Here is a 17174-nt window from a genome sequence, read left to right on the forward strand (position 1 = left end):
GTAGAAGTTCTGCAATTTATTTTTGAAGGAATTTCTTGAGGAATTTTCGAAGAAACTTCTCAAGGATCTGGAATCGCTGGAATTCCTTGAGGAATTTCGTAAAGATTTATAAAAAAAACCGAAAAAATTCCTCAACGAGCTTATCAAACAATTTCTCACGAAATTTCCGAAGGTTTTAAGACATATCAGACATATGTCAAAAAAATTTCCAAACGAACTCCTTTAACAATTTCCGAATTTTCCTTATCAAGGCATTTTTTAAGGAATTCTTCAAATAATTTCTGAATGAGTTCCTCTAGAAAATAAAAAATAAAAAATGATGAAGTATTTAAACTCCTTGTTACTGCAAAGTGGTTTTCAGTGTAAGGGTGCTCGCCCCCCCCCCCCTGGACGAAAAGCTGGCTACGCCCTTGTACATTCTAGAAGGATTTTGTTTTGGAAAATTGAACAAAGCGTGTACCGTAAACCGGGGTCAAATTGATCTCCGGGTCGAAATTGATCAGACGTTTTTCAGTTAGATCAAGCATACTTTACATAGTTTCCTTCCAAGTACCGTGATGTAGGAATCCTATACTACACGATACATATGAGAAAACTATTTAAAACATACTTTATCTAACGGAAAAACGTCTGATCAATTTCGACCGGAAGATCAATTTGACCCCGGTTTACGGTACTTGGAAAATTCTTGAAGGCATCTGTAAAGCTATTCTCAAATTAATCTATGAAAGAAATACAGATAAAAAACTCAGGAGGCAAGGGCGTAGCCAGCTTTTCGGTCAGGGAGGGCAAGCACCCTTAGCAAATTTGTACCTTTTAGCTTTTATAACTATACACAATACGATGATATTAAATATAATAACATTATAATCTAAAAGCAATAATTAACCAACCCTACAGCAATCACGTTGTTGTATTTTGTACAATATGTTAAAAAAGCTCACCTGATCTACATAAACCAACGTGGTGCTGGTAGCAAGTTCTCCAGAAATTCTTGAAATAATTTAAAAAAAAAACAGGTGTTCCTAGAGAAGTTCTTGTGTACATCCCTGAAAAGATGATTGAAGGATATCTGAAATTTCCGATGAATCTCCTGAATGAATTTTTGAACAGAACCTGAGAGGAATTTCTGAAGAAATCATTTGAGGAACTCCTGGAGCAATCCCTGGAAGTCCGACTGGTCAGACATCGTCCTGTCGATGGGCAACAACGAGCCCGAAACCGGTCGACTCATAAAGGTAATTATATCTTCTTTTTAACGTTTTGTAAGAATAATAAGTGTTGTGTCTGTCTCGTGTTATAAGTATTCCTGGAGAACTTCCTGGAAGTATCCTTGGTGGAACTTCTGAAGAACTTCCTGGAGGAAACTTTAAAGGATTTCCTGGAGTAATCCATGGGAAAATCCCAGGAGAAATTCATGGAGAAATCTCTAGAGAAATTCCTGAAGCAATTCCTGATGGAATCTCAGGAGAAATTCATGGAGAAAGGCCTGGAGGACTCCCTAAAGGAATTGTTAATGATTTCTGAAGGATGTCCAGGATCAATTCCTGAAGTAATTCCTGGAGGAATTCCTGGACAAAATCCTGGAGGAATGCCTAGAGAAATTACTGTGGGAATGTTGGAGGAATTTATGATGAAATTCCTGGAGAAATCTCTAGACGAATTTATGAAAGAATTACTGGATAAGTTTCTAGATGGATCTCCAGAGGAATTATATTATTTTTCTTTTTCTGAAAAAATCTTTTAATAAAATCCTATAGGAATTTCTAGCGGAATTTCTGGAAACATTCATGGAGAAATCCTCGAAATTCATTGAAGAAATTTGTGAAGAAATCCCTGGATCCTTAAAGGAATTCCTGGAGGAATACCTGAAGGAATCCCTGAACAATTCTTTAAGGTATTCCTGGAGTATTTTCTGGAATAGTTTATAAAGAAATCCCTAGAGGATTTGCTGTAGGAACTTCTGGAGGATTTCCTAGAGGAATCTTCGAATTATCTCCTGGAGGAATCCCTGGGAAAATCCACGGAGAAATTCGTTGAGAATTTCCTGAAATAATTTCTGAAAAAAATCCTCATGAGGTTTTCTGAAAAAAATCTGATGAAATTGCTTACATAATTTCTGAAGGATTTCCAGGAGCGATTCCTGGATCAATTCCTAGAGAAATTTCTGGAGAAAATCCTGAAGAAATTCTTGGGGTATTTCCTGGAGAATTCCTGGAATTCCTGGATAAAATCCTGGAGGAATTCCTGGCAGAATTCTTGGAGGTTTTCCTTTGGGAATTGCTGGAGGAGTCTTTGAAATTCTTGCAACAATTGCTGGATGAATTTATGGGGGAATCTCTAGAGGAAATTTCTGAAGAAATCTCTTGAGAAATTCCTGAGGAATTTCTAAAAAAAATCTGGAGAAATTCCTGGAGAAATCCTCGAAGCAATTTCTGAAGGAATCCCTGAGGAAATCCTTGGAAAAAATCGTGGAGAAATCCCAGGAAAAATCCCTGAAGAAGTTCCTGCAGAAATTTTGAGCGAAATTCCTGGAGAAAAACCTTGAAGAATTATTGGAGGAATTCCTGAAATCTAGAAGGTATTCCTAGCGAAATTACTGGACATAATTTATGATGGAACTCTTTGATTAATTCCTGGTGAAATTCCTGGAGGATTCCCTGAAGAAATTCCTGGAGTAATTCCACGAAGAGACCCTGGATAAATTCCTGGATCCTCTTAGAAATCCTGGAGGAATGCCAGCTTGGACTTCTCAAGCAATCCCAGGAGAAACTCCTGGAAGAACTCCTGGGGAATTTCTGGAGGATTTTTTTTAGGGGTCCCTGAAGCAATTCCTGGAGGAATATCTGGTGGAATTCCCGGATAAATCGCTGGAAAAAAAAAACTTGGAGAAATCCCTGAAAGAATGCCTGAAAAATTTCCTGGAAGAATGCCTAGGAGAATTCCTGGTGGTATTCTTGAAGGATTTCCTGAAGTAATCCCTGGAGATATATTTGGATGAATTTCTGTAGGAGTCTCCGGAAAAAAACCTTGGAAATTGAAGCCCTTACCTTGCAGTTGTCCTAACGCTTGAAGATTTCCTGGATAAACATCTGTTGAACTTCCTTATGAAATTCTTGGAAGAATCCTGGAAGCAATTACAGGAGGAATCGCTGAAGGAATGCATTGAGGAAACTGGAGGGTTTCTTGAAGGAATCTCTGAAAAAAAATCTTGTTAGAAATCTTGGAGGGATCCCTGGACGATATCCTAGAGGAATGCCTGTAGGAATTCCTGAAGGAATCTATAGCAGAACTCATGGAGAAATCTCTAGAGGAATATCAAGCGAAATTTCTGGAGGAATCTCTAGATGCATTCCTGGAGGAATTTTTAAAGAAATTCCTGCAGGATCTCCCAGAGGAATCCCAGGAGAAATTTCTAGAGAAATTCGTGAAGAAATTGAATCTCTTAAGGAATTCATAGAGGAATATTAGGAATAATTCCTGAAGATATCGCAGATGGAATTCTTGGAGAAATTCTGGAGGAAGTCTTAGAAGAGTTCCTGAAGGAATCCCGGAAGCCATATCAAGAGGAATTCCTAAGGGAATCCTTAAACAGTTCCTGCAGGAAGTACTAAATTAATTCCTGGAGGAGTTCCATAAGGAATACGAGAATGCATTTTTGAAGAAAAGTTCCTGGGAGAATCTTTAGAGAAATTTTCAAAATAAGTTGTTGCAGAAAAAATCACATAAGGAATTTCCGAGTTAAGCCCTACAGAAATTCTTGGAGGAGTCCATGTAGGCATCCCTGAAGGATATCCTACAGGAATGCTAGTAGTTATTAACGGAGAATCTCTAAAAATACTCCTGAAGGAATCTGTAGAAGAATTCCAGGAGGAATTTCTGGAGGAAACTCTAAAGGCATTTCTGAAGGCATCCCTGGATAATTTTTTAGGGGAGTCCCTGCAGCAATTCTCTGAGGAATCCTGAGAATTATTTCTGGAGGAATCTCTGAAGAAATTCGTGGAGGAATCCCAGGAAGCATTCCCGAAGAAGCTGCAGATGGAATCCTTGAGGAAATCCTGAAGGAATACTAAGAAGAGTTCGTGGAGGAACTCCTTGAGGAGCCCCTGTAGCAGTTTCTCAAGGAATCCTTGCAGGAGTTCCTGAATAAACCCCAGAAGGAATCCCGGAAACAATTCCTAAGGGAATCCCTAAACAGTTCCTGGAGGAAGTACTGGATTAATTCCTGAAGGAGTTCCTGAAAGAATTCCAAGAGGAATTCCTTAAAAAGTGTTCCTGGGGGAATCCTTGGAGGAATTTATAAAATAATCCCTGGAGTTGTTCCTAAAAGAAATGCAGAAGAAATTCCCGGGTGAATCCCTAGATGAATTCTTGAAGGAAAACCTGGAGGAATTCCTGAAGAAATCCCATGAGGAATCCTATAAGCAATCGCATGAGGAATTCCTTAGGGAATCCCATGATGAATTCCTTAGGAAATCCCATGAAAGCTTTCTTAACAAATTCCCGGAAAAAAAATTGAAGCAAAAAAAAAATACGAAGGAATCAACGTCTGCAGTAATTTTAAGACGAGTTTTTATTGGAAGTTTTGGATGGATTCCCAAAAGAATGTTTTGTATAATGTTTTAAGGAACTTTGGATGAATTTTAAGCTAATGTCTGGCAAAGTTCCCTGTACGGGTTTCTGGAAGATATTCCTGCTGAAATACTTCGAATTATCCCCTGGAGAAATTCTTGGAGGAATCCTCGAAAAAAGCACTGGAACATTCACTGGAGGAACCTCTATAGATATCCCGGAGGAATGTCGGGTGAAACCCATTGAGGAATTCTTGAAAAAAATGGAGCAATCCATGATGGAATCACTGAAGGAAGCCATGGAAAATTTCCTGGAGGAATTTGTCAATGCTTGCTTGCAGAAGCATCTGCAAAACTTTTCTGGAGGAATTGTGGAAGGAATTCTTGATGCATTTCTTAGAACAAACCCTGAAACAATCTACCGCAACCGGTTCCAGCCTATCTGGAAAATTTGGCATGATGTTTTTGTATTCCATGAATGAACATCACAAAATTAAGCAATTCTACCAAGCGAAAGTGAAGTGGTTCTCTTGGAGAAATATTTAGCAAAATTTTCTGTGGTTCTGGAGTACAAAAGGTTTGATAATTGCGAATAAAAACCTTAATTATAGGATTGTTTGATTTTTTGAGATATTTTTTCTGCAGTCGTGCACGAATACATCTATGAACTCTGCAGTATTTTTTTAAATCTAGGCCCATATAGCCGAGGCGGTAAACGCACGGGTATTCAGCATGACCATGCTGAGGGTGACGGGTTCGATTCCCGGTCGGTCCAGGATCTTTTCGTAAAGGAAATTTCCTTGACTTCCTTGGGCATAGAGTATCTTCGTGCCTGCCACACGATATACACATGCAAAATGGTCATTGGCAGAGGAAGCTCTCAGTTAAAAACTGTGGAAGTGCAATTGAACACTAAGCTGAGAAGCAGGCTTTGTCCCAGTGAGGACGTTACGCCAAGAAGAGAGAGAGACATTCCCGCAGAAATTTCAAGAGGATTAAACAAAACAATTTTGTTCATATTTATAATTTTGAAAAAAAACCTGAAAAAAAAGCCTGAATAAATTTTTGAGGAGTATTTGAAGGAATTTCTAAAACAATCTCTGGGGGAATAAACGATTGCATTTGTGGACGAAGGAAATTTTGGGCGAAGTATTGATGTAATCATTGGAAAATTGTCATAGTAATCTCCATAAGAGTTTCTGGTAGAGCATCTTTAGAAATGAACATAAGAATCTCTGGAGTAATTGTTTTTTTTTGGCGGTGTTGAGATAATTTCATATTCAGAATCTGCATGCAAAACTGAGCCGAAATCCAAATTTTCATGAATTTTGGTGCCCGGGAACCTATTTCAAAATCAGTTTGAAGTTTGTATGGGAGCGATTTGTCGAATCACCCCTCGTCGCATTTTGTACTGGGCGGAGCTGTCAAGCAGTTGGCCAGCTGTCAAAAGGTGATTTTGAAAAATCTCTTCGAAATCGATTTTAGGTATCAAAATGAAGTTCTAAAAATCTGAAAAAAATCATGGTGGTTCAGAAAAAGGTGCTTTTTCGTATAAAATCAAAAAATCAATACATTTTCTTAATTTAAAAACCCAATTCTCTGAGAAATCTGTGGATTATATCCGAAGCAATATCTGGAGAAGCAAGAAATGTTTTTGAGATAAATCTACAGATAAATCTCTAGAGGAAATCCCGAAACAATCTCCGAATAATTCTTCAATGGAATATTGGAAGCAAGGGCGTAGCCAGCTTTTCGGTCAGGGGGGGCAAGCACCCTTAGAAAATTTGTATTTACTAGCTTTTATAACTAAACGCAGCACGATGAAATTGAGTATATTAACATGATATTCCTTAAGCATTATTTAATCCGTTGTATTTTGTTCAATACGTTAAAAAAAGCTCACCTGATCTATAAAAATCAACGTGATGCTGGTAGCGGTGACCAATTTCTGGAAGATTAGCGATTTTTATTCACTCGTGCATAATTTTGCTCTGATTTTTATATTGTTAAAGTCAACAAAATATTTATAAGAAATTATAGCTGAAATCTTTTGAAAATTACGAACTTTTTTGAAGACTAACCTTGAATTTTCTGGTTCCTGTATGCATCCTTTTTAAATTTTCCAATACTATTCGCTGGAGGAATTCCTCCACAAATTCTTGAAATATTAAAAAAAAATCACGTAGGGTAATTCGCCAATTGTTGAACGGTTAGTACTGACATTTTTGTTTTCGTTTATTTTTCCGTGCATAATTCCACTTTAGTTGAAAAATATCCAGTGAACGTCTAGATCCACTCATTCCGTATACTTCCCATTGAATTTCAATTCCCTTAAATGCCATTTTCTAAGAGAAAATAGAACATTTGTATGGGAAGTCTGTTACCCAAATGTTGAACGCTTCCTTAAGCTAGCTCATCCTAATGTTGGACGATTCTCGCTAATTGTTGAACGGTTCAAGCTTTGTTCGTAATTGATGACGTATGACCCGACATCAACCTATCATTCACCTGTTTTTATTTTGGCTACCAAACCCAACATAGACCCTACAGTTATCCGATGTGAGTCCAACAGTGGTCCAACATTTGATAAAATTTGACCCGACTTTGACCCGACATCCGATAATTTTTCACTCTGCCGGAATTTTTCCACGTTTTTCGTGTTTTGTGGCCAGTAAGGCATTTGAGTGGCAATTTATTCAAATGACAGGGAATTGCTTCTCATTTGGAGAGAGCTCTAGTGGACTGAAATTGTTTTAAACACGACTAGATGTAAAAAATGTCTGAAAAGATTTGACTAGAAACGAAAACGATTGAAGAAAAGAACTCTTTTGAAAGCCCCTGAAACACTAAAACACTGATACCCATGGGACCCACTCAACCCCCTAGAACACCCCTACAACGACTCTTAAATCCCTTGCAAACTCGTGGATCACTCGTAAATTCCTCTGGAACGCCCTGAAATACTCCTGGGACCACCTTAACACTCTGAATCCCTCTGGAACGCCCTTGGAACCCATTGAAACCCCCTGGAACCATCCTGAAGCCCTCTGCAACACCCCTGGAACATCCCTGGAACGCCCTTGAAACCCCATGACATGCACGATTAGGTAAAGTGGAAAAAAATATGGCAGTCATGCTATGTCATTGTTTAATATCAGTGTTCAACAATTGGATCCTAGATGCATAATGATAGTGTGATAAGAAAAATATTTTCTACAAATGAAATCACAATGAAAATGTAATTTTAAACAATGTTAAACTGTTAAGGACATCCTTCCAGTTCTTGTAACTATGGTGTGACTTTGATATTTGAGGTTGATTTGCCAGCAAAGCTTATTTCGTAAGAGCAATTTCTTAAAATTAATCTTAAGAATTGTGCAGTTTTCGTGTCATCAGCGGTACAAAATTGGCAATCATCATTTTTGACGAAAAATATATATAATTTTGTTACTTAATTGGAGCAATATCGTGACACACATGTATACGCATCTACATCATACGTTTACATTGAGCAAAAATTACTCAAGTTAGATTTGTAATAACATTTTCAGAAACTGTTCAACATTTGGGTGGTTTTCAACAATTAGTGAATTACCCTAATTCTGAAAAAGTTCTTGGGTACATCCGTGAAAACATGTTTGTAGGATTTCTGATATTTTCGAAGGAACTCCTGAATTAGGTTTTATAGAGAGGGGGAATTTGTGAAGAGAAATTGATATTGATAAATTTCCGGAGAAATCCCTGGAAGACTTCCTGGAGAAAAACCTGGTTGAATCGCTGTTATAATTCCTACAGGAATGCCTGGAGGCATTCCCGGCGAAATTCCCGTAGGAATCCCTAGAAGAATTTTTTAAAGTATACCTGGAGGAATTCCTGTATAAAAATATGGGAGGAATAGTTAAAGAAATTTCTGAAGAGACCTCATGAGGTAATCGTAGAAGAAATCCTACATTAATTTCTGGAGGATTCTTTGGGGGGATTCTTGGAGAAATCCCAGAAAAGATTCCTTAAGGAATCCTTGAAGTAGTTCCTGGGAAAATCAAGCAAGAATACTGGAGGAATGCCTGGAGAAATTTCTGAAAAATTTCCGAGCGTAATTCATGGAGGAATATTTGGATAAGTCCCAGCCGGAATTCCTGGAGAATTTGCTTGGATGAATTCTTGGAGCAATGGAAAAATTCCTGAAGAAATCTTCAGAGGAATTCTAGGAGAAATTGCTGGAGAAATTTCTGAAAAAAAACCCTTGAGAAATTCCAGGAGGATTTCCTGGAATAACCATTGGAGGAATTTCTGGAGAAATCTCTGGAGGTATCTCTGGGAATATCCCTGGAGATATTCGTGGGGGAATCGCTAAAGAAAATCCTGGAGGAATCTCTGGAGGAATCCTTGACAAATTCCTGAAAGTATTACTGGAGAATTTCCCGGAAGAATCTCTGCACAAATCCCTAGAGGATCTCCTGAAGAAATTACTGAAGGAATTGCTGATATAATTTCTGAAGAATGTCCAGAAGCAATTCCTGGATGAAATCCTGATGAAATTCCTGGGGTATTTCCTGGAGAAATTCCTGGAGAAATTCCTGGATTAAATCCTGGAGGAATGCCTGGAGGAATTCCTAGAGGTATTCCTGTGGGAATTGCTTGAGGAATCTCTAAAGGAAATCTTGAAAGAATAACTGGATGAAGTTCTAGAGGAATCTCCATAGGAATTCTGGGAGATTGCAATTTCTATTTCTGAAAAAAAAAATCCCTTGAGAAATCCTTGAAGGAATTCCTGAAAGAATCACTGGGGGCATACTGGAATAAATTTGTGGAGAAATCCCTGGAGGAATCTCTGGAGAAATTCCTGGAGGAATACCTGAAGAAATCTCTGGAAAATTCCTGAAGGTATTCCTGGAAGAATTTTTGAAGGTATTCCTGGAAGATTCATTGGAAAAACTTTTGAAGGATTTTCTGGAGGAATCCTTGAAGCTTTTTTTTGTTTTTATTTATGTGTATTTTAACTTAGAGCTAATTCTACATTATATCCTTGAAGCTATTCCTAATGAAATCTCAGGAGAAATACCTGGAGGAATAGCTGAAAGAATTTCTGAAAGATGTCCAGGAGCAATTCCTGGAAAAATATTTGAAGGAATTCCTGGAAAAAAATCCTGGGGTAATTTTTGGAGGAGTTTCTGAATAAATTCCTTGATAAAATCCTGGAGGAATGCCTGGAGGAATTCCTAGAGGTATTTATGTAGGAATTGCTGGAGGAATCCATGATGGAACTCCTGGTGGAATATCTAGCGGAATTTATGAAAAAAAAATACTGGATGAATTTCTAGAAACCTTCGCAGGCTTTCCTGGAGGAATCCCTGAGACAATCCCTGAAAAAATCGCGAAGAAACCCCTGGAAGAATACCTGAAGCAATTTATGAAGGAATCTCAGGAGAAATTCCTTAGGATATTTTTGAAGAATTTCCTGGAAGAATTTTTGAAAAAATCCCCAGAAAAATTCCTGAAGAAAATCCTGGAGTATTTGCTAACATAATTTCTTAAGAATGTCCAGGAGCAATTCATAGATAAATTCCTAGACAATTTTCTGGGGCAAATCCTGTAGAAATTCATGGAGTAATTCCTCGAGAATGTCCCGGAGGAGTTCTTGGAGAAATCCCTGAATGAAATCTTGGAGGAATGCCTGGAGGAATTCCTGGAGGTTTTCTTTTGGGAATTGCTGGAGGTAAGAATACCTAATACCAGTAAGAATTATTACTGAATAAATTTCTGAGGGAATCTCAGAGGAACCCTGGGAGAAAGTTCTGAAAAATCCCCTGAAAAATTCCTGGAAGAATTCCTAGATAAATTTCTGGAGGAGTTCCTGGAGAAATCTTCGAAAGAATTCCTGAAGAAATCTTTGGGGAATAATTGGAGAAATTCGTGGAAACATCCCTGAAGAAGTTCCTGGAGGAATTTTTAGCGGAATTCCTGGATCTGGAAGAATTCTTGGAGTTCTTGGAAAAAATCCAAAAGGTGTTCCTAGAAAAAAATCCTGAAAGAATTTCTGAAGTAATTCTTGAAGGATTTCCTGGAGATATTCCTAGATGAACTGCTGACATAATTTATAAGAAAGTACCTTGAATAATTCGTGGAGTAATGCCTGCATGGATTTCTGAAGGAGTCCCAGGTGTCCCTGAAGCAATTCCTGGAAGAATATCTGGTGGAATTCCGTGAGGAATCGCTGAAAAAAATCCTAGAGAAATTTCTGCAAGAATCCAAGGAGGAATCCCTGGAAGAATGCCTGGAAAATTTCTTGGAAGAATGCCTAGGAGAATTCCTGGTGGAATTCTTGGATGATTCTCTGAAGAAATTCCTGGAGCAATCTTTAGAGAAATTCTTGTACAAGTCTCTGGAAAAAATCCTTGAAGAAATCCCTTTAAGAATTCCTGGATAAATTTCTGTAGGAATTCCAGGTGGAATTCTACGAACAATCCCAGAGCAATTTCTGGTGGAATCTCTGGAGGAATGCCTGGAGGAATTCATGAAGGAATGCCTTAAGGAAACCTTGGAGGATTTCTTGGAGGAATCTCTGAAAAAAATGTAGGAATGTAGGAGGGATTTATATAGAGGAACACCCGTATGAATTCCTGAAGGAATCTCCAGAGGAACTCCTGGAGGAATCTCTAGATGAATTCCTGGAAGAACTTTCAGAGAAATCCCTGCAAAAACTCCCAGGGGAATCCCTGGAAAAATTCCAAGAGGAGTTCCTGAAAAAAATGGATAAATTTCTTAAGGAATTTCGGAGGAATCCTTAAAAGAGTTCCTGAAGAAACTCCAGAAGGAACCCCGGAAGCAATTTCAAGAGGAATTAATAAGGGAATCACTTAACAGTTCCTAGAGGAAGTACTGCATTAATTTCTGGAGGAAATCCTTAAAGAATACAAGGAGGAAATCCAGAAGAAATATTAAGAAGAGTTCCTGGGAGAATCTTTGAAAAGAGAGATTTTTAAAATAAGTTGTTGAAGAAAGAATCACAGAAGCAATTCCCGCGCTGTAGAAATTCTTGGAGGAATCTCTGAAGAATATCCTAGAGAAATGCCTGTAGGGATTACCGAAGGAATCTCTAGAAATACTCCTGGAGAAATATCTAGAAGAATCCCTGCTGCACTTCCCAGAGGAATAGTTCCTGGAGGAATCTCTGAAGAAATTTGTTTAAGAATCCCTTGATAAATTCCTGGGGAAATGCCAGAAAGAATACCTGAAAAAATTGCAGATGGAATCCTTAAAGAAATCTTGAAGGCATTCTAAAAAGAGTTCGCGAAGGAACTCCTTGAGGAATCCCTGTTGCAGTTCCTAAAGAAAGCCCTGCAGGAGTTCCTGAATCCCGACAGCAGTCCCATGAGAAATTCCTTAGGAAATCCCAGGAAAGCTTTCTTAACAAATTCCTGGAAGAATCTCTGTAGGAAAAAAGTATGAAGGAATCCAGGTCTGCAATAATTTTTGGACGAATTACATATTGTTGGAATCTTTGGACGGACTCCCAAAACAATGCTTTGTGCAATGTTTCAAGGAATTCCTGGTTTAATTTTACCTAATCTCTGGTAAAATTTCATGTAAGGGTTTCTAGAAGATATTGCTGCTGGAATTCTTCGAATTATTCAAGATTGAATTATTGGAGCAATCTCTAGTGGAACTTTTGAAGGAATATATGGAGAAATCCCTGAAGAAATCTTAATGAATACTTGCAGAAATGCATAAAATAATTTATGTTGACATTGCTTTGGGAATCTCAAGAGAAATTCCCGGAGGAATGTCTGGTGAAACCCATTGAAGAATTCTTGAAAAATTATCTGGAGCAACCCATGATCACCGGACTGAAGGAAGCTATGAGAAAAAGTCTACAAAGTCCTTCTTTTCCCTACCGGAACTTGTTTCGGCATACATATCTGGGAAATTTGGCATGTTGTTTTTGTATTCCATGAATAAACATCACAAGATTTAGCCATTCAACCAAGCTAGTTATTTGTTAATATTCTATGATATATTGAAGTGGTTCTGTTGGAGGAATACTTGGTGAAATTCCCTATGGTTCTCGAGCAAAAAAGGTTTAGTAAGTGTGGATAAAAACCTTAATTAATAGAATAGTTTATTTTTTTAGATATTTTTTTTCTGCAACTCTTAATTATTGATAATATTTGAGTTAACTCGAATTAAAAAAAATCTGGCGGCCAGGAGGGGGCACGGCCCCCCTTGCCCCCCTCTGGCTACGCCTATGATTGGAAGCACTTCCTAAAATAATCTCTTGAGGAATAAACTAAGAAGTTTGTAAAAAAATTCCGTAAGAAATTTGTGGCTCAATTTTTGTAAATATCTCTGTTTGAAAAAATCTGTGAAGGAAAGAACAAAATGATTAATGTTAAATTTTTATATCAATCTGTGTACGAAATTTCGAAATAATTTCTTGATTCAGTTTATTCCCTGAGGTTAATTTCTAAGGAATATGCAAGTATTTCAGAAACAATCTCTAGAGAAACTGTTTTAACAATCACTGGAAAAATACTTAAAGGAATTCTCAACAGAGGAAACATTTTAACTATAGAATCTCTGGAGCTTTCTCTGAAAATATCTCTTAGAAATTTTAGATTTTTTTCTCAATAACTAAATAACGCTGGAGGGAATGCAAAAAAACTTCTGAATAAAATTTCAAAGGAATATGTGAAAGAATTCTCAAAAAAAAAAAACTCTGGAGGATAGTACGAAGTAATTTGTGCGAAAATTCCAGAAAAAAAAATCTAATTTTCGAAATAATTTCTAGAGGAGAACTCGAAAGAATCCCTGAGGATATTCCGGAACAAATCCTGGAGAAATTTACAAAAGAACACCTGGAAAACTGAACGAAAGAATCTCTGAGAGAATACTTTGAGCAATCTTCAAATCAATTTAAAAATTAATTTCTGTAGAAATGACTTTTCTTGGAAAATTCTTGAACGAAACTGTGCAACAACTTTCAACTGAATCTATGGAAAAATTCCTAAAAGAATCTGTGGTATTACTAACTTCCTCAAGAATCCGTGGAGTAATTTCGGTAGGAATCTCTGTAGGAATGAACAAAGGCATGTGTGGATACATTGCCAGAGGAATTTCTGGAAGATTGAACTAAGAATGTTTTTGGGAAATTCTCAAATGAATCTGTGGAGGAAATCTAATCTAATCTAATCTAATCTAATACATACGCAGCCAGTACGAGAAAGCATCCTGGAAAGTAATCGGGTTAGATTACACCCAATTACTTTTCTTGTCAATATTGAGGCTTGCAGCATATCAGAGATATGTCACAAGCATCAAAGCGGCCAGGCCTACTGCGTTGTATTTTCCGCAAAGATGATTCTCCGAAGTACCTGGAGTTCAGAACATTGTTTCTTCCGTCGAGGTACTTCTCGAATCTACAGGGGAGGAAGGATGCGTGGACATACCGTACCAAACGCTCCGGATGAATTGTTGACAAATAAGTTTGAAATATATGAGATTAGAGTTATGTATCATTTAATTATATCGGAAAGATCTCACCAATTTTTGCGTTGTTGTAGTAGTCCAGAGTAGGTAGATCAATCCATTATGTACGATTGGTGTTCTTCACTTGGTTGAAGGTCCTTCTTTGCCTTATTGTATCTTCGTCTGCATCATCCGCTCGAATCCCTCAAAAACTATGTATACCAAGGGTTATACCCTACAAAACACGCGTGGAGACCGATCACAAACAAATCGACTCGAACTGATCGACCTCCTCTGCCACTCACTCGGTTAGATTTCATTATCGATTAGCCTAAACAATTTTCGATCCGTCCGGAAATACTTTTCGGTGATGCACCAAACCCTACAATGTTTCACGACACAGCTGCACAACTTCCACTAGAACCACTAATTTGATTATTTATATAAATACACACTTGCCCTGGTGCCGTAGTGTCACAAATTATTTGATTTTTCCATCGGCCGAATCGAATTATACCGGATAACGAAAAAAATCGTGACACGAAAATTTTTCTTGCACAATTTCAATCTCTTTGTGGACATAAATGGACAATGCTTGAAGTGAATAACTACTTCTACGTGCACTAGTATTTCCAATTTCTGCTGAATATTGAAAAGCTTTTTCTTGATTCCTCGACCACCATTGAGCCCACCAAAAACAAACAGCAGCACGTCCAGCCGGCCGTGATCCTTTGGGGGGATAAATAGCGTGTGTCCGATATTTCCGAACTACGGAATCCGCAATTAGTTCACGCAACCACAGTATTTGCACAACCCTTCACTTTTCTTTTTAAAATTCCATTTTCTTCAATCACTTTAGATAATTACTGCTCCAACCGAACCAAAAATATTCGGATGAGACCTCAAATGAATCTGTGGAGGAAATACAGAAAAAAAGCTCAGCAGGCATGAACAAAGAATTTTTCGATAGAAACATTCCTGAAGAAATCTCTGAACGAAATCCTAAAAAATCTGAAGAGGAAATCCCGTAAGAAGCTTTTTTATGGTATGTATATTTGAAAAAAAAATCACGAAAGAATCTAGAGGATATCCTTATGAATCTTTTGAGGGATTCCTGAAAGCGAGCCTGAAAGAATATGTAGTTATGAACAGAGAAATCTGTGGGAAAATTCTTGAAGGAATCTATGGATTCCCGAAGAAATTTCTGGAGAAATTAACAAAGTATTTTATGGTAGACTATCGAAGGAATCTGTGAAACAATTCTCGAAAGAATCTAAACTCTGCAGAAAGAAATGAACTCTGGATGATTTCTCTAAGGATTCTTCGAAAAATAAATAAGAAGTATTTCCCGAAAAAGTTTTTGGAAGAATGAACAAAATAACACAAAATTCTCGGAAGGGTTCTGGCACAAACTATAATGGAACCAAGTTCCCGAAGGAATCTGTGGATGCATTCTAAAGAAACGAAGTATATTACAAAATTCTCTGGAGGAATCCTAAAGGCATTTCTTGAAAGATTTGCTAATCGATATCATTTACTGCGCAGTGATCAACAAAAGGATACTTTGACGAGGAAAAAAGTCCAACATGGCACCACCGGGTACCGGGAAAATCAAAACCCCTTCGGGCACCTATAAACGAGGTAGCACGGTAGGCCACGCAAAACCAAGCAAAGTACCTAACGTTGAGGACGAACCTGCGGGAACAGTATCCGAATGTGGCTTTCGTGAAGTCGCTGCTTTTCGACCCTGCCCAGCTGCCGTGACTTATTCTGGCTGACGAGTTGGTGTTGAATGGTTTTGTAGTGCGGAATGTGCCGTATACGGAAATTGACATGAGTGCGAGGGATTTCTAAATGGGACGACTAATTATGCTGAGAGTCACGCTTGTCTATCCGGCCGGATTTATTTATTTATTTACATCTACCGTGCCCTGTACTTTATCACGTCCCACGGTCACATCATCCGGATGACACAGTACATCTTCGTCGGGTCGGAATCTACATGGTACAGATGTGGTTGGTTCTGCGACTTTACTACAAGAACCAAAAGCTACCTCCATACGTTCTAACCATTATCACTTTCACGTCCTACCGCATCCATTCGATTTACGTCCTGAGAATGTTCAACGGCTCCATAGCGATCTTGTTCCTGTACCTTGCCCTAAATCTCTTCATCGGCAACTGGTGGACACTGGGCAGTATCTTCCTCAGTTTGGGTGTCTCCGCAAAATAGACGTTCTGCTGTTCCCTCCAGCAATCTTCCTGCTCTTCTTAACTAATCTGGGTGGTTGTGAAGACAATTGGGGAACTGGCGATTTGCGGTGTGATTCAGTTGCTTCTTGGAGCACCATTCTTGATTACATACCCGTGGCAGTCCCTGAAAAGAAGTTTCGATCTTAGTCGGATCTTCGAACACAAGTGGACCGTCAATTACCGTTTCCTGGAGCGTATGATTTCTGAGAGGGAGACGTTCCACCTGGACCTGCTGGATCTTCATGTGCTGCTGTTGATTGCCTTCGATTCCTCTTGCTGTTGAGTTATTTTAATGCTGGTTTATTTATTTACATCTAGCTGGAATCCACGGTGAAAGTAAAGTTGTGGCAGTGAAAATCTAACCATATTCACTAACACAACTTTACTTCCACCGCGGATGACAGCTAGATGTAAATAAACCAGCATAAAAATAATGCCTAACCGGGGTCTAACAGCCCAGTGCAGAAAATGCCTAACGTGAGGCTCACGTTAGCCAAAACATACCTAACAAAGGGTCGAGCTCGAAAATATGCCTAACAAAAGTGTGTCATATTAGCCTGAATTTTGTCGAACCTGAGCCTAACGTGAGGGATTTTGTTAGCCTAACTGTCTCACCGGTTTGTCTTACATTAGTCTCATGTGACCCTAACGTTTCTTGCTGGGTAGCCTTGCTCACTCGTGGTAAACGTTGAGTAGCGTTTTCGTTTTCGAGCACCTGGATGCGCTCCCATTTCACCTTAAGGTAAACTCTTGAAATTCCTCTAGATCTACTTTTAGGCCTCCCCAAGGGGTTTACTCTAGTATCTCTCTGAGAATGTTTGTGGAATTCCTGTATGAAATCTTGTACAATTCATCTTGGCTATCTCTTGGAATTTATTACATTTG

At 38.3% G+C, this 17174-nt stretch overlaps 1 protein-coding gene and 1 long non-coding RNA gene across 3 annotated transcripts in view; one reads left to right on the top strand and one right to left on the bottom strand.

Moving 5' to 3' along the window:
* Positions 1-17174, top strand: part of LOC109406843 (lachesin) — a 291521-nt gene that overhangs the window by 134385 nt on the left and 139962 nt on the right. The gene's annotated exons all lie outside the window — the stretch shown is intronic.
* LOC134289585 (uncharacterized) lies at positions 535-16953 on the bottom strand. The gene is made up of 3 exons (XR_009998569.1): positions 16471-16953; positions 14938-16413; positions 535-13722 (listed from the first exon to the last, which is right to left on the bottom strand). It is a non-coding gene; the product is annotated as an uncharacterized LOC134289585 (long non-coding RNA).

Source organism: Aedes albopictus, chromosome 3 (assembly GCF_035046485.1).
Source record: "Aedes albopictus strain Foshan chromosome 3, AalbF5, whole genome shotgun sequence".
Taxonomy (NCBI): Eukaryota; Metazoa; Arthropoda; class Insecta; order Diptera; family Culicidae; genus Aedes; species Aedes albopictus.